This window comes from Hoplias malabaricus, chromosome 4 (genome assembly GCF_029633855.1).
Source record: "Hoplias malabaricus isolate fHopMal1 chromosome 4, fHopMal1.hap1, whole genome shotgun sequence".
NCBI classification, from domain to species: Eukaryota; Metazoa; Chordata; class Actinopteri; order Characiformes; family Erythrinidae; genus Hoplias; species Hoplias malabaricus.
In genome coordinates this window covers 38,467,937-38,493,893 of record NC_089803.1, presented here as the reverse complement: position 1 = coordinate 38,493,893, position 25,957 = coordinate 38,467,937, and the positions used below count along the sequence as shown (strand labels likewise).

The 25,957-nt window shown below is 41.9% G+C and overlaps 1 protein-coding gene across 1 annotated transcript in view; it reads right to left on the bottom strand.

Annotated features, from left to right (window-relative positions):
- Positions 1–14,810, bottom strand: part of LOC136694029 (hatching enzyme 1.2-like) — a 52,762-nt gene extending 37,952 nt beyond the window's left edge. The window contains exon 1 of the mRNA XM_066667365.1: positions 14,707–14,810. The gene's annotated coding sequence lies outside the window, so the exon portion shown is untranslated. The remainder of the gene's footprint in view (positions 1–14,706) is intronic.
- Positions 14,811–25,957: the final 11,147 nt, after the last annotated feature.

Genomic DNA, 25,957 nt, shown 5'->3' with positions numbered 1-25,957 from the left:
GTTCAAAACAAAGAATCCATGTTTTCATCATACAGTCTTCTCCATGTCTTCAGTTTAAATACAAATAAAAATATAAATGCTAAAGAACATCACATCACATTACTTGAATGGATTTTACAATTTAACAAGTATTTCATTTCAGTTTAGTGCACTCTCTCTCTCCTCTTGCATTTGTGCATTTTGGTCTATGACATTTGACTGAGGCTTAATGTAACAGGCCTATTTTCCAATCACACAATCAGTCCTATGGTTGGGCTGCAGTTCAAAATAATCACCATTCTATTGGCTCTGAGACATGGCTGCACCTCTTAAATGTTGTTTTCAGCATGTCTTGCATGCCTTACTTCTCTCCATCCCTTTTGTTTAGTTCAATTTGTGGTCAGATTGTTATGAAGTGATGATTGCAATGTATGGGTAACAGTGGTCAGGCTTCCAGGCCTAGCTTTGTTTGATTGAATGGCCAAAACTTTTGGACTATTACATCCAAATTAACACTGGTGCATTCATTGAGCCAGTGTCAGTGAGATGCCAGCATTATGTTAATAGGGAACAGACAGGGAAAGCTTTACAGCAAAAGACTGTCTACTTCAATGTTTTTAATCGACGCAGAGTGACAGAAGTGTAATGCGTTCCAGAGGCTTCTCACTACCAACCAACTTCAGACTTCTCCATTTCTAAGAACAATAAACGGCTGCCACTCGAAGAGAAGTCTTCTCAGCCTATTTCCCAAACCCCAAACAAAGTCTTCCTCCACTGCAGCCCACCCAAACGTTTTGACAGTGGGCTTGACCCTGGTGGAGGACAAGCTATCTCCAGCAGACCCATGCAGAGTGAGGGGTGCTATTGTTTGACTTAGTTGCATAACTGAGATATTACACTTCTTTCCAAGTCAATGAGGACCAGATGAAGGTGAGCTTTGTGTCTGTGAATGTGATTAGAAACTTGCCAAAAGTATTCAACCCCTGCCTGGGACATGCCATCTGTCAACTGCCCCATGTTCATGTCACAACTGGGATTTAAGAAAACATTGCTTCTTATTTTCAGAATAAGACATGAAGTGGCTTAGATCCAGAGCTAAGAAAGAAAGGCATGACACCCAATAAAGACCACAGTGGAAACCAAGACTACATAACTGGAATGAATGAATGTAATTATTATGTGCGAAAAATCAAGCAACAATGCCCTGACTGGTCACTTTTTGCACTTTCCATGTACAACATCCATTTACCATATACATCATTGTACAAATGTCAGAGGTCTCCTGTTCATTAATTTAATTTCTAGTCAGATTAGAAGGTCTTTTACCTTTATAGCAGCAACTTTTCTTTTTGAGAATCTATATACAGAAACTATAACATTTCTTCAGAAAGGAACATTTTCAGGTTCATTTTTCATTCATCCACTGTTCCAACTTAAAATGAAGTTGCATTTCTTTATCTTTATGATCCAAGAAGTCTTATACGGATTTACACTCATCAGTCCATAAGGCCTTAGTGTATTTCAGGCTGGATATTCCAGGTTTGTTTTTGTTTTTGTTTTTATATTTCCCTTTGTTATTAATATACAACATATTTGACAACATAAAAACAATACAACAAAATTTACTTAAAATGTGAAGTCTTTAAAAGAAAAAAATATATATATTTTTAATGACAGTGGCCATATATATGTACTGCTTGATTTATAGGGGTATTACCTGTTCTCACTACAAAAGAAAAAAAAATGCCTGAAGTATGGAATGTGGAGACACGTCTCTGTCCTCCCTGTACTTTCCAGAAAAGGATTTTGTACTAAAATTGGGTTTATTTTAGTGCTCCAACTGGATGGCCCAATGGATTCTGATGTTCTGATAGTAATTCAAAACAATCTTTATCCCTTCTCTCTCTCTCTCTCTTTCTCTGGCAAGGAGGAGAAGGAAAGGGAGGCAACAGGAGGTTGGACAGTTCCATAAATAAGAGGTGCTCTGTCTTTATTATGTTCAAGGTGCTTTTGGAAGCTTTGGGATTGACATGCCTCTGAGCTCAGATCTGCTGCTCCTGCTTGACTTCATTAAAGAGGAATGCTATGTTCACCATCGCCCTCGTCCAAACTACCCACACGCCCCCCACTCATTCCCTCCATTTTTTTTTTGTTTGTTTTAATTCCTCACCGTTCCGAGGCATCTGATCTTACCGTGTGAGAGGCGAGTGCATTCCTGACTAGCTCACAGCCTCAGAAAGCCTCAACCTCAGAGGAGAGGAGCATGAACCCCCCTCCCCCTCCCCTTCATTACACACACACACACACACACTCAGGAAACATGGGCTGTTTTGGCTGCTCACTTGCAGCAGACTCTGTAGCAGTAAGGGTTTTCATACTTGTTTTATTGACCTACTTTCTGTCGATGGAGCACATATGGAATATTGCAGTGGCCTGGAGAAAACAGCTTGGGGGCTGCATATTTCACTCAGCATTTGCACGGCTAGCTTCTTACCCCTTACACTCAGGGCCACCATCGTCTCAACGGAGCAGAACATAAAGCAATCAGCAGATGAGGAAGCTCTGTTTTAGTTTTTTAATGGGTGCTATACTCTGTAGCCAAAAAGTACATTTTCCCCTGAAATCAAGGAGTTTGTTCCCTTTTTCTGTAGTTACAGATTTTACTTTTCTTGGAAGGCTTTACACATTAGAATGTTAAAGCCCAGGAAACCAGAGCACCCGGAGGAAACCCATGCGGACACAGGGAGAACACATCAACGCCTCACAGACAGTCACCCGGAGTGGGAATCAAACCCACAACCTCCAGTCCCCCAGAGCTGTGTGACTGCAACACTACCTGCTGCGCCACCGTGCCACCTACTAATCTAGATTATAATTAGTGAAATCAAGTAGTGGTACTGCTAATGGATGAGTAGTTCAGAATCACAAACACCACTACATCTCTACCCAAATCGTTTTGAATGATGCTCCATCATGCCAGAAAATACAGTCCGACAGTCCAGTTTTTAGGGGTGTTATACCTCTCAAGGCAATACTTAGAAATGGGCATGGCAAATTATATGTGTTTTATATGTTCATATGCTCATATGTGTCTCACTGTATCTGTCAATTTATTTATTTTTTTGGTAGTTTTAAGCTGCACTTTGCCAATAATGTGCAGCAGAAATCACCAAATAGAAGAGGTGTCCATCCACTCATCCGCTTATTCGGATCCGGGTCGCTGGGGAAGCAGTCGGAGCAAAGAAACCCAGACCTCCCTCTCCCCAGCCACCGCCTTCAGCTCCTCCGGGGGTATACAGAGGCGTTCCCAGGCCAGTAGAGACATGTAGTCTCTCCAGCGTGTTCTTGGTCTGCCCCGGGGCCTCCTCCCCTTTGGACATGCCCAGAACACCTCACCAGGAAGGCGTCCAGGAGGCATCCGAACCAGATGCCCGAACCACCTCAACTGGCTCCTCTCGACATGGAGGAGCAGCGGCTCCACTTCGAGTCTCTTCCGGATGTCCGTGCTCCTAACCCTGTCTCTAAGGGAGAGTCCAGACACCCTGCGGAGAAAGCTCATTTCAGCCGCTTGTACCCGCAATCTCGTTCTTTCAGTCACTACCCAAAGCTTGTGACCATAGGTGAGGGTTGGGACGTAGATTGAACGGTAAATTGAGAGCTTTGCTTTTCTGCTCAGCTCTCTCTTTACCACAACGTACGAGTACCGAGCCCGCATTACTGCTGACACTGCACTGATCCGCCTGTCAATCTCACGTTCCATCTTTCCCTCACTCGTGAACAAGACCCCGAGGTATTTAAACTCCTCCACTTGAGGCAGGATCTCACTTCCAACCTGGAGAGAGCACTCCACCCTTTTCCGACTGAGTACTATGGACTCAGACTTGGAGGTGCTGATCGTCAACCCTACTGCTTCACACTCGGCTGCAAACTGGTCCAGCAAGAGCTGGAGGTCCCAGCTCAATGAAGCCAACAAGACCACATCATCCGCAAAAAGCAGACATGGAATCCTGAGACCACCAAACCGGACACCCTCCGCCACTTGGCTACGCCGAGAAATTTTGTCCATAAAAATTATGAACACAACCGGTGACAACGGGCAGCCCTGATGGGGTCCAACTCCGACTGGAAATCAGTCGGACTTACTGCCAGCCATACGAACCAGAATCCTGCTCTGTTTATACAGAGACTGGATGGCTCATAACAAAGAGCCCAGTACCCCATACTCCCTGAGCACCCCCCACAAAATACCCCGAGGGACACAGTTGAATGCCTTCTCCAGATCCACAAAACACATGTAGACTGGTTGAGCAAACTCCCATGCACCCTCCAGGATCCTAGCAAGGGTAAAGAGCAGAGGAGGTGTGTAAATAGAAGAGGTGTGTTCTCACTAAAAGAGTGTTCATTTAACAACATTTTTTGTTCATGGGCAGCCAAACCTTTTCATTTGACTGTTTACAACTAAAACCTTGCTCTCAGTGTTCACTCACCCAATGTACAACCCAACTTTAAGCTTTTGAGTATGGCTCTGTTTTCTAACTTAACTAAACTCAGAATGATATATGTATATGGACCAACATGTCCTCATTGCTGAAAAACAGGCTTATAGAAAACTCAAGGTTTCCATTATTAATTAAGACTTTGTTGTGGCACTCATGTGTCTGTCTTCTAAATACTATGTTTTTTTTTTTTTTTTTCAAATATGACACTGCGGGTATTTTAATGTGCTCGCACTTTAATGGATGTACCCATTTAAAATGCTGACAAGCACTACTTGGACATAAAACTTGAATCTCAACCCAAAGCAGGAGGGGGTATCCTTATGGGGAACATAAAACCATATGATGGTGGATAACACCAAAAGAAGAAAACAGGACCAACTGAACACAAATACAACACAATGCATCCAAAGAACAGTAAACAGCACTTGCAAAACATCAACAAAGAGAAAGCATCATGCATCATGGGAGGTATAAAGCCACCCACTACTCTCTACTCATCCTTTTCTCTTGCCCACAGTTGAGAATGTGCTGTGGAACATCTACAACACGATTTGAAAGCAGAATTAAAATTGACATGCAGACCCTGTTATAAATAACAGTGCTTAAACTGCTTTAATGGGGCATGCACCATCATGGCAGGAAATATCCAGTGGCGTATGTATGAGATGTGTGGTTGGGCTCTATACAGGAAACTGATACTGCTATCAGGTAGTCTTCTTTCATGCAGGTTCTTCAAAAAAGCAATGAAGGAATGTATGTACTACAACAAACCCCCTGTTCAATCTAAAAGCACCCAAGACACATTCCACTGTGTAGAATGAGAAGCCAGAGACTTTCTCTGTTTTCCAGGAAGCCACAGGCTGATAGAACAGCTAACAGCAGAAACAGAAACAACACTGCCATGTTTGGAATTAGCTGTCATATTGATTCCCACTTCAAAATCTAGAAGGAAAACTTCCAGAAAAAAAATGGAAGTTTAGATCGGATTGATACATGAAATGCTGAATCTGTATGCACAAAAACATTCCCACAAATTTTGTAATGATTTAATCTAGCTGAATTAAGTGGCAGTCACTGCAGGCTAACAGCAGATGATGAGTCTCAGGTCACCATGGCCAGTAGTGTCAGCTAGATGTATACAAAAGCCTCCATACTGAGCTGATTTTCTGTGATGGCAGTCGGATGAGCTACATCACTTGTCTCACCTAGAACTAAGCATTCGACCACATACCTAAGTTCACTAACACTCCAACTGCTTGATACACAAGCAAGTCCTTACAGCAATGTTCTGACAATTCTCAAAAGAGTAGAGGTTGCTACTTTTTTGAGTTTTGTTGGGACAAACTCAAACTTGAACACCCTTGATTTCAGAAGAAATTTCGGATGAGTAGGCATCAATAAACATTTGGACATATAGTGTATAGTAGAAATAGTAGCATCTAAGATATTACAACCCTAAAGCTTAGTTTACTAAAAACAGTTTTGAAAGACAAGGCTGTCTCTATCCACTAAGCCTGTGTTAACTCTGTTTTTACACTCATGTTTACCTTTCTCATCCCTCTGCTCCCCAAACAAGTATTTTACACTATGTTGTCTCAAGGGGGAAGACTGTCTGCTAAACAAATTTGTCACAACTGTATGTGGGGGAGGTGGGTTGTATAACTCTCTGTAAAGTCTGCCGCTCAGCTAAAGTGCTTTATCCTGACACGTCTGTCAGGGATGACAATAGCTATCAGATTGCACTAGGGGGACTTGAGGAGATATGGGGCAGGCCCAGACTAGCACACAAGCCCCTGGTGCTCTCGTATCTCATATATCTTCATGTTAACTATATTGCATAAGCATTCACACAGCCAATTCAAAGCATTCTTACATCCTGATTCACACAGGAACACTGTAAAACATAAAGTTTAACAACCTCTCTGAAGGGAGCATGTGGTCAGTAAGAGGGCACAGAACACTTCAAGCTCAAACAGGTGTGAGACCATGTTCATGAAGAGCAGGTGTGAACTTCCCAGGTGTAGTGCTGGAGGCTGCATTACCATGGCAATACACTGATGGGCCATGGCAGGGTAGATAATAACAGGATGATAAATGATGAGGGATACTTAGTCACTGGCAAAGGTCCACAGAGTGCCTGACAATCATTTCAAAAGGCACCTAGTTATTCTCAGTGTTGTATTAAAACCATATTACTTAATCATTTGAAAACGTAAGCTACTCCTTGCATTAAGTGAATATACAATATATAGAATGGTCCTTTATAAATATTCAAAAACTACTTATAGCTTTAATATATATCATTATATTACCCTAGACATTTTATCCAAAGCCAATAAGGTTGCTTTCAATTTCCAAAGTTATTAGTCTGCAAATTATTTGGAGATATATTTTTTACAACTGGGTTCATAAGAAATCAACTTTACAGAAATCCAGTAATAGGACAAAAGATTAACAACATAAAAAAAACAAGCCAAAGAAGCAATCCAAAGGTGAGAGTGGCAAGGAAAATCTCCCTTAAAGCTGGAGGAGGAAACCATAGGAGGACTCAAGACTTCCAACCTACTTTAGTCAAAACCATTTAAAGATTATTGATATGAGAGTACCACCACATGTTTGCTGTTATGCTCAGCTGTGCAGATATAATCAGAGTAGTGATGATGAGGATAATAAGAGTAATGGTGATAAACTTCTATAATAATAACAAATTAAAAATTAATAATTAAAATCTGTATGAAGTTCAAAGCAGTTTGCAGATGGCCAGTGCAGGTGGCAGTAGATGAATGGTGAGCCTGGGATATAATAGCTGAAGGTGGAGAAGCTCTTAGTTCTCCATCAGTGTCAGGCAGGACCAGTGAGTCATTTACTCAGAAAGGAGCAGGATGGGATTAGTTGTTTTGGATTGATATAGTACAGAGAACGTAAACATTTTCAGAGTGCGGTAAGCAAATCTAGCAGAATTGACTATAATGGACTAAAAGAAGGGATCCAAATGGAAACATAGACATAGAGCACCCTAAAACACTGGCATCCATCTGCTCCACCATCCGCAAACCACAAATACATATATATGTATGTATATATATTTTTTAAAGTCCACAATTTCTTTTTATTTATTTACTTATTACTTACTTACTTACTTACTTATGTTGCATGTGGTCCTAACAAGTATAACAATACAAAACAAACATACACTGACATAGTCATAAATATATGGTGAGAACTGCAAAGTCATAGGCAGTGTCATTACACTTACAGTATTTCTCATATTCTCAGAAGCATTTCTGACATCTGAACAACCCAGAGGGCAACATTTATAGCATGTAATTTCACCAACTGCACCACTGGCACGTTCCTTCTATTTATCATCTTATAAAATAGACATGAAATGTGCAGGTCATAAACTACCACATCTTCACATCTGCCTTTCATGGTTTGCCCAGGATCAATCACTCTTAGCAGAAATAACTGGTGAGGTTGGTACATAACTCTGACCCCAACTCTTTCATCACTTCAGCTTCAAGGCCAAGAGGTCAATCTTCTATCCAAGCAAGGCTGCTGCTTCTGAAATCAAACACACCTGACTGTCACGAATGTGGCCTGCAGCACAAAGAAAAAAACAGCTGTCTATAGCACTACTGTGATAGTTTGTGATATTGTTATATGTCTGTAGCCTTTTTCTTACCAGGAGTTTAGTTCTGCCTTGTGTGACCTAAAGAGCCAGATATTTGATAAGATCGGGTTTCTTTTATTTTCAGTGTAAAATGTGCCTTTGCATTTAAGCTGTCTGTGTAAGTGAGCACACACACACACTCTCTCTCTCTCTCTCACACACACACACACTCACAAACAAACAAACAAATAAATTAGTGTACTTGGAGCTGTGAGCAGAGTGACAGACGGCCACCTCAGCAATGGGGAACAGTTGGGGGTTAGGTGTCTTGCCCTACAGCATCTCAGCCATGGATGATGTGGGACAATACAGTGTTCCCACACTGCGAAACTCGATTTGAGCTCCATGATCAGTGAAGCTTGCACACTGAGGCAGTGGCAGATTTATTTTAGACACTCACAGATGTGTCCTATCTGATCATAAGTGGCCAGCACAAGTACTGGTGATATGGGATACAATGCATCCCAAGGATACATTAAACACTCAGAGACACATGTAACCAAATTATACTTGGTGTGAAAGTGTGAAAGGCAATGCATTTTGGCAGTCGGGTGATCACTTGAGACACATATTAATGCCAGGTGTGTATGGGGTCTCTGTTGTACATATACACACATGTATAGGAACGTGCAATAACAAAGTACACATTCCCAGGTGGGTGTTTTGTTATACACATGTACATATACATGTACATGTTGAAATATGTTGTTCATTATTTAGTTATCCTGTTTTTCAGGATTTAGATTTCTAAATCCCTTATGCAGTTTTTTTATTTTGGCTAGGCCAGTGGTTTCCAAAAATGTCCTGCTGTGCCCCCATTTTGTAGATATTTTCAAGCCCCCTCCACTGTGACACACATACAGGCTTTTTCTTGCAACCTCCACTGGCAATTTATTTTTATATTATTCTGGCTTAGACTATAGTTTATAGTCTAACAAGACTCCCTTTAACAAGAAGCAATACCTGGCACCCCTGTTATTTAATAGATATATTGTTGGGAGAATAAGTGTCCACACATTTTTGATTTTGTAGTGTATGTAACTACTTTAAAGTGGTCAATACCTGGCAAAATACATACATTGCGAGTGTAGTATTATAATTAAGACTGATGGGGATAATTGTCAACATTTCCTGACCTCAGAGCAACAGCAGTTATGAAAGATAATATACAAGAAGTTAATTTCTGAACTTGATATGTGACATATTTTTAATGCAAGGCAGAGCTATAGCATTTATTTAAAGCAACAGGAGCTGTAGCAGAGTGAATGCTGTTCTTTTATGACCACTGTGCTGCTGTCTAGCCGGAGCAAATCTCCTGTCCCTCGAGGGCGTATATATGGGTTAGTCTTCCCCATTTCTACCAAGGCTGTGTCAGATGTGCATAGAGAGAGCGGCTGGATCCTGTTTCAGGCCTGTTCCGATCACAGTTCTGAAATACCATCTCAACCGCAGACTATTTTAAGGCCAGCCTCAGCCATGCCCCAGCCCAGGCCCAGATCCTGCTCTCATCTGGAGACTCTGTCTGAGGCCAACTCCCCACACAACCCCACAATTACAGAGCACTGAGCCAAAGCTTTCCGGAGCATCAGTCAACCAGCAGAGATAAAGCCCCATCTCTGGGGAGGCAGAGGGTTGATGATGGGGTTTGGAAAGAAGACAGACACCTCTGACGTCCACTCTGACAGCACAACCCCATCAAACTTTTCTCTTTCATTCTGGAGGTTGACCATAACCATTCCTTCAGATTCATAGTAAATCAAGCAGCAGATTGCTTTCGAATTAAAATATTTAGGATATTTTTAGCGATATTCAAGAGTAAGCACGGAGAATCACTTGGGTTTATTCAAAATAGTCTGGTATGGTACTTGGGTGTACACTTGGGTGTAGTCAAAATAGTCTGGACCTGTAAAATTCTTCTGTTTTGATCACTCAAATATACTGACTCATGTTGAGAAGTATACTGAAGCATAATAAGGAATCTCCACAAGAAGAGCCAGCAATGTTGGCCTAAACTTTAAACACCTCTCTTTGTACAGTGTTTCGTTTGAAATCAAGGGCATTAGTAGAAAGGTTTCAGTAGGCCATATAGTATGCACTGCTGCAAAGATTTGACTAATTGACCTTTTGTTTAGTGTGGACTGATAATGATATATCCCACATTCTCCTGAGGGTCCAGTCGCTTTCTGCCCATGCTGTCTGCAGGCTTTATAGGTGAGCGCCAGGCTGGTATGTGTGCTCTTGCGTAAGCCTTTAATCTCATCACCCATCACTTCTCCTGCTCAGTTTGGGAAGCAGGAGTTTTTGTCTCAAAATAAAGGCAGGTCCTCACACTGTCCCCTGTGGATTTTTGTTTGGGATTCTTGCCCTCATCCATTGACTGGCAGCAAGCGGAACACTGGGGGGGACTTACAGTAATCAAACAGAGGAATCAAAGGGTTTATAGGGGTTTATAAATGTCAACCTCTTCGAGGCTTGTTCCTAAAGTTTATTTACAAGTTCTGAGATGGTGAATAAATTGTGCTGAACAAAATCATATTTACAGAAGCATCAGGTGATTAAGCTACTAGACAAAAGCAAAAGTTTGGGCATTTATATATAAATAAACCAAAACAAATCCAAAACCTCTACAGAAAACAGATTTGACATTTCACTGCAACTCTCTGAGCAGTCAGTGAAATAATGGCTGCATATTTGCCATACTAAAGTGTGTTCCCTGTATGAAATGTCTTATTTTAAAGGCATCAGGACAGTGTATGGCCAGATAGATAGATAGATAGATAGATAGATAGATAGACAGACAGACAGATGCCTCAGTTCATTATAGTATACATGTACATTCGTGTGTAAATGTGTTACAAGTCCTGTTAGCATTATTAGCAGCTCAAATATTGCTACATCCAAAATGGCTGAAAAGTAAAGAAACAAAGGAGACAATGGCACACATGCTGATGTCAAACAAAGGAGATGACAGTGCACATGCTTGATGTTCTATACAAAACCTGTTTTTTTCTGTATTCCCTCTACACAACTACACTGAATACAAAGTTTCTGTTGGAAGGAGTGTCCCAAAATGTCAGATTTCAGTGACCTAAAATGCAGTTTACAGGTAGACAAAAGTTAACAGAAAAAGCACACGTGTATGTATGGACAAGGATTTAAATATGATGAGTATTAGTAGAAAAACTTATATAAATTTTTTTCTAATTTACTAAATATTTTTCAAAGCTTTGTTGATTAATCAATTAATTTAAATTTCATTCCCAATCTCACTCCGACTAGGTTCGTCTTTGGCTCTCTGGTCTGTATGGTTAAAGGAAACAACTCTCTAACTGGAATTAGAAACACAGGAAGACAATGGTGCATACTGGGTTCTTTTTTGTTAACATTTCAATATGAGATCAAAGGGTCTGCGTTCACCAGTCACTCATGACTACAAGAGTTCTCTCTGCTTTTGTATATCATACTTAATCTTGTTCATGGCTCTTTCCACAGATCTGTGGAGAAAATCAAACACTGAGTATTTGAAGAGAAAAGCCCTTTTCAGCTCATTCACCAACAAAGTCAATCACTGAGCTCAAAAGATTTTTTCAAGTATCATTTCCACTCAAGACCACAGTAAAGAAGCTCAGACTCTTTATTCTGAAAAGTGCTTCCTCCCCTTTTTAACACCGTTTACACAAAATCAACTTAGTCAGAGCAATAGCTTACATTCTTCTGTGTTTAATGTGGGTACAGTAAAGGGGAAAATATGTTAAAAGCCAATTTTAGTGTAAAACATGCTTTCTGTGTAAAAGAAATATTCCTGGAATTTCATGTGTTCCAATGAAAATATCTTCATATGTTTTGTGTATACAAAATGATCAAAAGATTTTGAACACTTGCTTATCAATTGCAAATTAATTATGTGTATCAGTTGTGTTAATAGTTAATTCAATGCTGAATTAACAACTAATACTCCTGTGGGGCATCTTTGGACTAGACATTAGACCATTGCTGTGAGATAGTATTCAGTGAATTAGGAAGGTCAGACACAAATATTGGGTAATTTATTCTGAATGCCACTCCAAATCTTCCCAATTGTTTTAATGGTCCATAATCCCTATCTATCTATCTATCTATCTATCTATCTATCTATCTACATTATATGGCAGATTGAATTAGATTTTCTGCAGCAGCTGCAATGGTTAGGGTCACCATGCCCAATTGTTAATTCCAGCTACAGTGGTACAAATCTCCCTGAATAAAGAGAAATGTACACAGAAAACTTGTTAGGATTCATCAACTAAAAGACAAGTCTTATCTAGCTTCAAAACTCCACAATGTCTACAAATAATGTTCCAAAAAAGTCCATTTCTGAATAGTCTGTGAGTTATGAACTATAATCAGAGACAGCTTTAAAATGTCTTCATGCGGTTTGTCTGAGCCTCATTAAATTCACATGTATAACATGTTAATAACACTGGAGCCGCGCTGAGTGGCAAGCATTAATCAACACCTACCACAAGTGGTGAAATCAAAGTGTTAAAGAAGTGACAAACAAAGCATGGTATATGTGTTTTGGTAAATTCTAAGCATAGGAACAACAAACACTTTTAGCTATAAATGCAGAAATCCACTATCTCTACTGAAAGAAGCAGTCCTTTATTTCCTTAATTGGTTTTTGCCCACTGAAAGCATGCTGTACAAACCCACAGCTAAGCTGGCTCTATTCCAAACCATTCAGCTTGTTAGGATACAAGAAGATGCTTGCTTATTTAGGGGATATGGACTGCAGGGTAAGATCCTACTCTATAAACCTTAGTGAATAAACAATAAACAAAAACTTGAAGCTGCAAGTCTGTAAGTGTGTTTGCTAGGATGGTGGTTTTTACAAACAGGTTTTGTATTGTTCCCATGCAAATGAACACCTTTGTGATTTGCAACCTTAGCATGCTATTACATTAAAAAATAATTTAGACTAACACCATTCCAAAATAACTTAATTATTCAATTCTATATATGCTTACAAAGATGCTTACAGTATATATTTAGATAAACAAGTAACATGGAGCATCAGACAAACCATACAAATGACAAAATTAATGAAAAATAGCAACACAAATACAAATGAAAAATGAGATGACATAGGTTCTATTAGCTTGGTGCAAGTCTGATGAAAGCTCAGCCACCAAGAGTGGGGAGGAAAAGGTGAACAGTCCATTAGAGGATCTGAGAGTGTGATTAGATTTGGAGGGCTTATAGGAATTTAATGAAGGTTTTAGAGAACAGGTAAAACTTGTCACTGTGGTAGTACCTTTTGCTGTGTCTGTGGTGGTACCCCTTAAGGGCACATATTTGTATCTTTAATTAGGTAATATTGTACCTTATTTTATTATAATTGTAGATTTTAAAGTCGTGTTGATTTCATACACTCCATTTAATCTCCAGGACTTAGATTATGTTGTTTTATTTGTCACAGTTCTATAATGAGAACTTACAAATATCCACCTCTCCTTCTGGAGAAGAGAATGTAATGTACCTTTATGGAAAAACGACTGGACTTTTAAACACTGCCCTACCTTTAAAGGCACATCTACTCTTTTTGTAAATTCAGTGAACAATATTGTACCTCTACCGTGCCTTTTATTCTGAGAGTGTAGCTCTTTTTTTAAGAGTTCAATTACATACATGTTGATATGTTTTTTATCCCTGATCTTTTATTGCAGATTGCAGTTTGTATGTCCATATGTGGCTGTTGGGTTGTGCCTTTTGCCAAGCTGTTGTTACACTCTTGAAAATGATGGGCCACTCATCTCCGGTGCGACATATTTATTTTGTTTATGCACTGCAAAAACAGAAAATAGCAGGTTACAGGAGCCACTCGGTGTGTTACCTGCTAACTGCTACACCAAGTACTGACCGACTCCTTTTTTCCTCACAACAACCGTGACACAATACACTTGCATTGTAAACCCAAATAATAAAACAGTACTCTTTGAACAATCCTTATTCTAACCAATTACATTACTGTCTCTGCACTTTTACAGTTTTACATGCCCAGAACGCATTTTACTGTATAGGCCAGTATCATTGTGAACTCTGATTAGAGCTTTATAGTGTTTTTAACAACAGTTTTAGTTGGTTATTTTTAAATCCCTTTCAACCCAGTACTCTTATGAATTGTATTTTAAACTAACATTTTAAATGGATATCTCTTTAGCATATTTCTTTTACATCTTAATCTTAATGAAATAACCAGAAAGCATTTTACACTTCCTCCGCTAAACAGAAGACATATAGGGCAGTTTTAAACCAAAAATAGTTGTATGGCTACTACAGACTTTAATCCCAGCCGTCTAACCGGACTGGTACATGTATAAGACCACATGTACTCCATAGCCTAGCATGAGACTCAGTCTGACTTCACATTTAGCCTTAGCGTCTATCTCCAAACTTACAGACCTAAAACAGCTCTGCAGCACATTACCACAACCCCTCGAACACGAGTCCACCATTTTAACCACACAATATACTACTGTGTACTCTCAGTAATATATGATTTATCACCCAGCTTACCTGCAAAAACCGAAAATAGCAGGTTACAGGAGCCACTCGGTGTGTTACCTGCTAACTGCTACACCAAGTACTGACCGACTCCTTTTGCCGGTCGGAGTGTCAGCCACTGGTGCATATGGCACCGAGCGCCCTCTACTGGCGAAATTATATATTTTATAGTTAAATAATAAAAGAGACATTAACAGTAGTTTTTACGGTGAAAGTGACCTTAGACATAAAAATAAAATGGGGGGCTACTATTTTCATTTATTTAACTATTCCATAGGGCCACACTCTCCCCCACAAATTTAAATGTCTCCTGACATTTCTGGTTACAAAATACATTTGCCCCCTAACTTGAATACAGTCCAGCCCACTGTCTCCAGAAGGCATTACTCTCAATGACATGAGCCCTAGTTACCTTACCGTCTCTCTGAACCAAAGTCGGCTGACCTAGAGTGTCATAACTCAGTACCCTTGGTTTCTTACTCTGTCTTTTGGGTCGCTGTCTCTCAGAGTTAGTCTCACCTCTGTTCGGAACTGGAATGTCCATCACCACCTTACTTCTCCCTGACCTTTCAATATCAAGGCTTTGACTCTGATTGGGTCTGTTCTCTTCGCTCTGTAGTGGCAAATCCTCTTCGCTCTGTAGTGGCACATCCTCTTCTTGAACATGAAGACTTGGTTCAGGCTGGAATGGCTCTGCCAAAGGGTTGAGTGGAATCTGCCTCTGTCGTCTCCTTGGAACAGGCCTGAGGTACCACTGGTATGTACCGCTGTAGTCATCATCCGATGTGTCACCATTTTCTGGCTGCTGCTGCGGTGTACATGGACGTCTCAACCTTTTCCTCGTAACAGTTGGAGAGTCTTTTTGGGGCTGAACAGTCTGTGCTGGTGGCTTCTCAAGGGGTAGGAAGTCACATGGCAGTAGGAGATTCCTGTGCACCACCTTCTCTCTTCCATGACCAGTTTCAGGACAGATCCTATACACTGGGCTGTCATCTGTTTTTCTCCCTGTCACTTTGTAGATTTGGTTCTCCCAATAGGACTGGATCTTTGCGGGTCCACCTCTAGGAGTGAGGTTTCGGAGGAGCACTCTATCACCAGGCTGAAGATCTCTCCCTTTAACTCTCCTGTCATAGTATGCTTTCCCTCTTGCAGCTTCTTTAGTAGCCGTTTCAGAAGCCACGGTGTAAGCCTCCTGCATTCTCTGTTTCCAGCAGCTCACATAGTCATCATAGTCCATATGAGCTTCATTTTCCCGTAGCTTGAAGAGCAGGTCGATGGGCAGACGTGGGGACCGGCCGAAGATGAGATAATATGGGGCATACCCTGTTGCTTCGCTCTTGGTACAGTTGTACGCATGGACAACTTTAGCCAGTGACTCTTTCCAATCATCTTTCTCCTTGTCTTCCAGTGTCTGTAACATGGACAATAGGGTACGGTTGAATCTCTCTACCTGTCCGTTACCCTGTGGGTGGTAGGCTGTTGTGTGGGAGCCCTGGATACCTGAGAGTTCTTTTAATCTTGTCATGAGCTTGTTATCAAACTCTTTACCCATGTCATGGTGTAGTCTAGTCGGGAAGCCGAACTTGAGTGCAAAGTCATTGAAGAGCTTGTCAGCAACAGTTTTAGCTGCTTTGTTCCGTGTCGGGTAAGCCTGTGCAAACCTGGTAAAGTGATCCATGATCACTAGTATGTATTCATAGCCCTGCTTACACTTTTCCAGGTGGAGGAAGTCTATGGAGACCAGTTGGAACGGGTAAGTGGACTGGATCGGGATCAGAGGTGCACAGGTCTGCTTACTCGGTTTCTTCTTCTTAAGACACTCACACACTTCTGTAACAAAGTGTTCAACTTCTTTCGCCATCTGAGGCCAGTAGAACCTGTCTCGAATCAAGTCGAGTGTCCTTTCCACTCCCAAGTGGCCCATGTCTTGGTGAAGCTCTTTGAACACTAGGGGACGATAAGCGTTAGGGACCAATAGCTGCTCTCTGCAGGTTGTTTTACGATGCAAGACCCCGCTTTGGTCGACGTGAAGCTTCAGCCACTGCCTGAGCAATGCAGCTACTGCAGGAGGCTCAGACTTCACCTCAGCCCTACTTGGTCCTTTACCCTGTGACTTGTACCAGAGCACCCTTGACAGGACTTCATCCGCTTCCTGGGCTTTGCGAATCTGGTCTGGTGTAAAAGGCTGGGAACTGTTAGACTCTTCCATCAACTTCAGAGCACCAACTTGGATAACACCAATACCTCGAGAAGGATCTCTGTGCTCCACCATCACTGACTCCATAGATGCGCTTATAGCTTCCTGTCCCACTTCAGCAGTACAGCTCTTCATGTAGCTGTCAATGTCCAGTGGCATCCGTGATAGCCCATCAGCATCGGCATTGGTCTTACCTGGGCGGTAGCGGATGGTGAAGTTATAGCTGGCCAGTTCTGCGACCCATCTGTGACCTGTGGCGTTGAGCTTTGCAGTCGTGAGCACATATGTTAGCGGGTTATTATCTGTATATACCACAAATGATGGAGCATGGTACAGATAATCCCGGAAACGCTCACAAATGGCCCACTTCATTGCCAAAAACTCTAATTTGCCCGAGTGCAGATGGTACTTTTTCTCAGCTGGACTCAGAGTTCGGGACCCATATGCTATAACTCTCATCTTGCCTTGCTGACGCTGGTATAAGACAGCACCTAGTCCAACTTGTGAGGCGTCACAATGTAATACAAAGGGTTCGGTGACGTCGGGATACCCAAGCACAGGAGGTCTGACAAGTGCATCTACAAGCTGGTTCAATATCTCTTGGTGGGAGCTAGTTCACTGAATGGGCATGCGTGATGGTAAGTGGCCTCTACTTTTATTCACTCCCGTTTTAGACTTGTTAGCTAAGACTGGAGCAGGGTTCTCAGAGGAGGGAGGACTAAGCAGGCTATAGAGTGGATGGGCTACACGAGAGAAGTTGGGGATGAAGGACCTATAATAAGAGAGAAAACCAAGCATTTGGCGCACCTCTCCGACAGTTGTAGGGGTTCTCTCCTTTAAGGCCATCACTGGGGCCAACTCTGCAGGGTCCATCGTGTAACCTTCCCCTGTCACTAGCTTGCCCAGAAATTTCAAACTTTGCCTAAATAGTTCACATTTCTTTGGGGTCAGCTTAACACCATGCTCTCTGTAACGCTGGAGGACCAGACGAAGGTGCTTGAGGTGCTCTTCAAAGTCGCTGCTGTGCACCAGGTTGTCGTCCAGGTATGGAAGGCAAATGGTGTCTCTGAGGCCTGCCATACAATGTTCCATGCTCCTCTGGAACTCAGCGGGTGCGGAGCTGAGACCAAAGGGAATGCGTACCCATTGATAGAGGCCCCAGGGTGTGATGAAGGCTGTTAAAGGGCGACTTTCTTCATCCAGAAAACCCTGGTGGTACGCTTTGCCTTGGTCCAACACTGAAAACCAAACACTCCCACCCAGAGTATCCAGCATGTCCTGAATTGGGTGCCGATCTGGAACCGACTTGCGATTGAGCTCCCTGAAGTCACAACAAAGGCGAAGGGCACCATCTTTCTTGCGAACGCACACCACAGGTGATGAATATGGAGACCGTGATGGTGTGATACAACCTTTGTTGAGCAGGTCCTGCAAATACTCTTTCACTTCCTTGTGAAGGGGTTTCGGGACCGACATGTAGGTTTTTTTTACAGGACTTGTGTCCTGCAAAGTAATATGCATTTTAAGGGATGGGATGCAGCCCACATCATCACTGTCATATGCGAACGCCTCACATTCCTCCCGCAACATCCTCTTCACAGCTGCTTGTTGACCTTCTGTCAGGTGTTGAAGATCCACTGGGGGATCCCATGACTCTGGTCTCTGTTGGGTCTCGTGTGACTGTGTGTTACTCAGGTTATGTGGCCTTAATTCCGCACTCTTTTTGTACTCTAGTAACAACTCATTTACTTTTGTCTGGATGTCCGCTGCATATACCGTCTTTATTGGTTCAAGATGTCCAATCACTTCACGACACCTCAGATAAATGGTATGGTCGGTGGTGTTAGTCACTGGGATGGGCACATATGGCACTTTCCTGTCTGGAATCTGCACCAATACGTCATTGACCACAACGCCCTCTGGTGGTGGGTCAGCCACATCAGCAACAAAAAACATGTCTTGGCCCCGAGCATGTGGAGTAACATATGCCCGTGCATATACTGTGGTGACTTGATTAGCTGGTAAAGGCACCCTTTTTACTCCAGTCCTTACCACTCCTACCTCTGAGTCTTTACTGCTGCTCTGCACAAGTTTGACAACATTATGTGCAGTTTGTATAGTTATTTCGAATGCTTTACTTACATAGTGTGTAAGTTGTTTTCTTCCGTTTTTAGTCTTCACACCTTCCCTGTTGACGACAGCTTCGATAACATTGTAGCCAATGATTGGTTCACTGGCCACGGCTGAGTCGCTGGATACCAGTATTGGCACTCGCAGTTCACTGGTTGAGGACGAATCACTGTCTAGTCTGAAGCTCACTTCTATCCATCCCGTGTAGGGAATGGGCGTGTTGTTTGCCGCGAACACTGTGAGTGTCTCATTCTCTAGCAGTTCTGACACAGGTCTGACCACCGTGTGGGGAAGGTGGTTTTGCCGCCAGATTTCATTTACAATGCTGGACTGTGCCCCTGAATCCCACAATACTTTGACTGGATGATTATCCATACGACAGTTCACGGTACAGCGGTTTCCCACCAGGCTTACTAACCTTGACTTGCATTGGGGGGGTTAGATAGCGAACTTCAGTTACAGCTGATAGGGCAGTAGCTGGCTTTTCATTGAAGGATGGTGGTAAGCTTGGTTGTTCATTATGGGACCATTGGCTCTGGACTACTGCTGGTCCCATCTCAGTAGTCCCTCCCCATTTCCCGGCGACGGTCTCGGTGCTCGGCATCCACGAGAGTAGTGGCCCTCTCTACCACATTTAAAGCAGTGTCTACAGTTATCTCCTTTCCCCTCTTCTCTGCATTTTTTACAACCCTTTTGTCTTTGTGTTAGTGCCCTGGTGGGGGCGCTAGTTTCCATTGCAACCCGAAACATTTCTTTCATTTCCTTGCAAAGTTCTTCTACGATCTGCTGTGCATCTAATTTGGTCTCTTTAGTTTTCACTGTTTTCTGGGCCACTGTAGTGGGGGATTCTTTGGGTGTTGAGTGGCTCCGAACAGGTGTCAGGTCTGTCTGACATTCTGCTTGGAGCTCTTGTACCTTGGGAATCTTAGTTGCATTGGACCTTTTCCGTTTCTCAAATCTTTCATTTTCTAGCTTTGAAGCTTCATTGACTTTCTCGATCAGTTCTTCATCTGTTATGGTCATGTTACTCAGGAGGGGCAGTAACTGATACTTAATGGAGTCACTAAGCAGCCCAGTTTCAATGGAGCGGAGAAACTTGCACTGAATTGTGGCCCTACTGTACAGTTCATCGGTCTCCTCATTGGCTGCTTTCCATAACAGTTTCTCTTTGAGTTCGATGCCACGAAATACAAAATTTAATGCAGTTTCTTTGGGTTCCTGAGAGATATTGAGAAGCTGGTGGTAAAGCTCAGTGGGGCTGTCTACTCTGTAGTGTCCCTTTACTATGGTGAGCAATTTGCTAAGTGTGAGCCCACGTTTTATCTCCAACATGTCTCTTAGGGGCATTCCCGGACTAATGGCCCTAATTACTGCTTCAACTATTTCAGTCTCTAAGTGTCCTTTTTCAACCCCATTTTTGATCTGGCGGACTAAACTGAGGTAGGACAACTTATCCTTCTGCCAACTCTCTCCAATCTGCCCAGAGATTTTAAACTCCCTCCTCAATGTTACCTCTTGCAGAGCTCGTGTTGACTCTGGTCGGGTTTTGGATGGATAATCGATTGACTGGACTGAAATGGCACGTGGAATGGCGCCCTCAAGATCTTTCTGAGGTGCACACTCTTTAACTGGGGGTTCCTCTTCTGACTGACCCTTTTCGCCACGCAGTCTCTGGATGTATGTGACTGTGTCTCTGTAGAACTGTTCCATTTGATCCTCCTCTTCCATTTTCTCTATCTCATCAAACATGTCCTCGGCTAACCTGATGAGTGTCCTCTTGGCCTTGCGTTGAGGCTCTCCGCTGTCCAGGCCGGAACACTTCAGTCGCCTGCAGACGTCCACGAGAGAGTCTCTCTCCAACTGCCACAAGGCTGCACTCACTTGATTGCGCAGAAGCTGTATTACTTCCATTTTTTTTTTTTTGAAGGTTCGTCTCTTGGGAAGGAAGGAGGTTGGTGATGTTGTTAACTCACCAGCGCCCCCTCCTGGCTGGCTCGCCAAAATATCTTACACTCTTGAAAATGATGGGCCACTCATCTCCGGTGCGACATATTTATTTTGTTTATGCACTGCAAAAACAGAAAATAGCAGGTTACAGGAGCCACTCGGTGTGTTACCTGCTAACTGCTACACCAAGTACTGACCGACTCCTTTTGCCGGTCGGAGTGTCAGCCACTGGTGCATATGGCACCGAGCTCCCTCTACTGGCGAAATTATATATTTTACAGTTAAATAATAAAAGAGACATTAACAGTAGTTTTTACGGTGAAAGTGACCTTAGACATAAAAATAAAATGGGGGGCTACTATTTTCATTTATTTAACTATTCCATAGGGCCACACTGTTATTGTAAATAAGAAGCTGTTCTTAATGACTTGCCCGATTAAATAAAGGTTAAATAATTAAAAAAAAAGAAAAGAAATGAGAGTTGCAGTAATGAAGTTGGCTTAAAATAAAAGTGCACATATATTAGCAGCAGTCTCAGAGAGAGATTATTAAGTTTACGCTTACCCTGGTGGGTAAAAAAAGCTTTAACAAGGCAGCTGACAGGAGAATCAAGTTTAAACAGACCACAGGGAAGGGAGACAAACTATCACTAACTGAAAGAGTAAGGGGGTCAGTGTTATTCAGAGTTGATTAAGAGCCCATGAGAATTTGAATTTAGAAACAGTATTTTGTTCTTCATCCATTTTCTTATTTTTGAAAAACAATGCTCAAGATTATATACAGCAGGGTTAATAATGAATTTGGACTGGAGACAGAGCTGAGTGTTAACCACATAACGATAATGAAAATCAAGATTAAATCAGTGTATGATCTGACCACGAATATGACCACGGGTTTTATGGGACCCCTTGGGTAACAATAGAAGAGGAGGACCAATGCTCAGAGGAAGAGATACAGGTGCTGGTCATAAAATTAGAATATCATTAAAAATTTGATTTATTTCAGTAATTCTATTCAAAAAGTGAATATTGTATATTATACTCATTCATTACACACAGACTGATATATTTCAAGTGTTTGTTTCTTTTAATTTGATGATTATAGTTAACAACTAATGAAAACCCCAAATTCAGTATCTCAGAAAATTTGAATAATATTTAAGACCAATACAAAAAAATAATTTTTAGAAATGCTGGCCAAATGAAAAGTATGAACATGAAAAGAATGAGCATGTACAGCACTCAATACTTAGTTGGGGGTCCTTTTGCCTGAATTACTGCACCAGTGTGGTGTGGCATGGAGTCAATCAGTCTGTAGCACTGCTCAGGTGTTATGAGAGCCCAGGTTGATATGATAGTTGCCTTCAGCTCTTCTTCATTGTTGGGTTTGGCGTATTGCATCTTCCTCTACACAATATCTCATAGATTTTCTATTGGGTTAAGGTCAGGTGAGTTTGCTGGCCAATTAAGAACATGGATACCATGGTCCTTAAACCAGCTACTGGTAGCTTTGGCACAGTGCACAGGTGCCAAGTCCTGTTGGAAAATGAAATCTGCATCTCCATAAAGTTGGTCAGCAGCAGGAAGCATGAAGTGCTCTAAAACCTCTTGGTAGATGGTTGCGTTTGGACCTCAGAAAACACAGTGGACCAGCACCAGCAGATGACATGGCACCCCCAAACCACATGGCACCACTGTGGAAACTTTACACTGGACCTCAAGCAACGTGGATTCCTTGCCTCTCCTCTCTTCCTCCAGACTCTGGGACCTTGAATTTTAAAGGAAATGCAAAATTTACTTTTATCAGAGAACATAACATTGGACCACTCAGCAGCAGTCCAGTGCTTTTTGTCTTTAGTCCAGGTGAGATGCTTCTGACGCTGTCTCTTGTTCAAAAGTGGATTGACACAAGGAATGCGACAGCTGAAACCCATGGCTTGTGTACGTCTGTGCGTGGTGGTTCTTGAAGCCCTGACTCCAGCTGCAGTCCAGTCTTTGTGAATCTCCCCCACATTTTTGAATGGGTTTTGTTTCACAATCCTCTCCAGGATGTGATTATTCCTATTGCTTGTACACTTTTTCTACCACATCTTTTCCTTCCCTTTGCCTCTCTACTAATGTGATTGGACACAGCTCTGTGAACAGCCAGCTTTTTAGCAATGACCTTTTGTGTTTTGCCCTGCTTGTGTAAGGTGTCAATGGTCATCTTTTAGACAACTGTCAAGTCAGCAGTCTTCCCCATGATTGTGGAGCCTACAGAATTAGACTGAGAGACCATTTAAAGGCCTTTGCAGGTGTTTTGAGTTAATTAGCTGATTATAGTGTTGCACCAGATGTCTTAAATATTGAACCATTTCTCAATATTATAATTTTCTGAGATACTGAATTTGGGGTTTTCATTAGTTGTTCGTTGTAATCATCAAATTAAAAGAAATAAACACTTGAAATATATCAGTCTGTGTGTAATGAATGAGTATAATATACAAGTTTCAACTTTTTTATGATATTCTAATTTTATGACCAGCACCTGTAATATTCATCTTCTAGATTAAAAGTGGGGCGGCACGGTGGCGCAGCAGTCACACAGCTCCAGGGGCCTGGAGGTTGTGGGTTCGATTCCCGCTCCGGGTGACTGTCTATGAGGAGTTGGTGTGTTCTCCCCGTGTCTGCGTGGGTTTCCTCCGGGTGCTCCGGTTTCCTCCCACAGTCCAAAAACACACGTTGCAGGTGGATTGGTGACTCGAAAGTGTCCATAGGTGTGAGTGTGTAAGTGAATGTGTGTGTGTCTGTGTTGCCCTGTGAAGGACTGGCGTCCCCTCCAGGGTGTATTCCTGCCTTGCGCCCGATGATTCCAGGTAGGCTCTGGACCTCCCGCGACCCTAAATTGGATAAGCGGTTACAGATAATGGATGGATGGATAGATTAAAAGTGATAAGGAGAAAAAAGTTAAGAACATCAGCTCAAATCTTAATCTGTGCCATTTTGTGAAAATTTAGCTAATATTCTTATATGAAAGAAAAGCCTAGTTTCCACCATGACAAGATTTTGTATATTTAACATGCTTCAATTGCTTTTGATGAAAATTTGCAGATGAAAATTTGCTGTTTTTTTTTTTTTTACTTCTGCTGCAGATAATGGCGTAACAAATTGTTTTGACTCACCAAATAGTATGCTGCCTGCAAATTTACACATGTAACATATGCAGTGTTACTTCCAACATCCATCCATCCATCCATTATCTGTAACCGCTTATCCAATTTAGGGTCGCGGGGGGTCCAGAGCCTACCTGGAATCATCGGGCGCAAGGCGGGAATACACCCTGGAGGGGACGCCAGTCCTTCACAGGGCAACACAGACACACACACATTCACTCACACCTACGGACACTTTTGAGTCGCCAATCCACCTGCAACGTGTGTTTTTGGACTGTGGGAGGAAACCGGAGCACCCGGAGGAAACCCACGCGGACACGGGGAGAACACACCAACTCCTCACAGACAGTCACCCGGAGTGGGAATCGGACCCACAACCTCCAGGCCCCTGGAGCTGTGTGACTGCGACACTACCTGCTGCGCCACCGTGCCACCCTACTTCCAACATGTTTAAATAAAAATTATTGTCAGTGAATGTGCTGATAATTCAACAGGCTGTGCTTGCACCCTCTCTCACACACAGAAAAACCCTATAACAAGACAAAACTGTATTAAGCTGCTATTTCAACTGCTGATTTTGTTATCCATTTGGATAGCTTCAAATGTTATATTTATTTCTTAAAAAAATGACAAATGTCCAAACCTTGGTGACTGCATAATTGGCTGAAAGTCATGGTTTTATTCTATTAGTAGTCATTTATAACATGATTGGTGTTATACATGCATATTCACAAAGGATTTATTTGGAATTTATAGTCTTTATGGCAGATTTAGTTTAACCATGGAAATTTTAAGTTTTTAAATAATTTAAATAACCTCTTAATTCATGCTTCAGTTTTACAGTGGATCCTTCAATAAATATTTTAATTTAAAGCTGCATTAATAAAAGTGTTTTCCTTAAAATCAGTTGCATTACTTAGCTAAAACCTGATGACCTCACTCTGCTGTAGATTATTCTGGATTTCACCATGGTTGTTCACTACAATATGTTCTTCTGCTTGTTGCATGTAAATAAATATTTCCACCAGTGAAACCTTCACTCCGCAAATGTACACAGTGCAGCTTTAATGCCTACCTCTGACTAATTCCACTATTCCCCTGCAGATGTAGAGTACAGGAAGATTTTAGCAAGCAGGCAAATTACAGAAGACATCAAGGTTTATTACACTAAGGCAATAACTACACTCTGCAGGACTCCAAAATTCCAAGTATTGGTCTTGGGCACCTCTGGTGTAGATGATGATATAGCCAGACACATTTTATATGACTGGCTTTGCTATGAAATGAAGCATGGCATTGAGGCTAAAAAGATGGCATAGAGAGAGAGAGAGAGAGAGAGAGAGAGAGAGAGAGAGAGAGAGAGAGAATGTATGATTGTATAATAGTGTGGTGTGCTCATAGGGTAATCAGTCGTGGAGCACAAGCCTAATGGCCTGTAATGTTCTGTTTCCTGATATTAAGTCCAATCAGCAATCAAAGTGCCCAGCTATTCATGATCTTATAAAAACACATTTTGGAACACTACATCTAACACACTCCTCATTCTTTACCCTCCGTCTCTCACTAATGAAATGAAAAAGTAAAAGAAAGCAGCCTGTTACAGTGGGCCAATGAGAAAGAACCGTGGATTTTTTTTGGAGTGAAACAGGGAACATTCCATGTGATCATTAGCTTAAAGAGAAAATAGACTGCAGAACAAATTAACGTTAACTTTAATTTCTGGTTTTACATGAGTATAAAAACCTGAAGTGGACCACGGAATGTGAAGGGAGGGGGAGGAGGCCTTGAGAGGCCACTGGAAACAGAGTGGCTGCATTTTTAACAGCGAGACTTTGCTT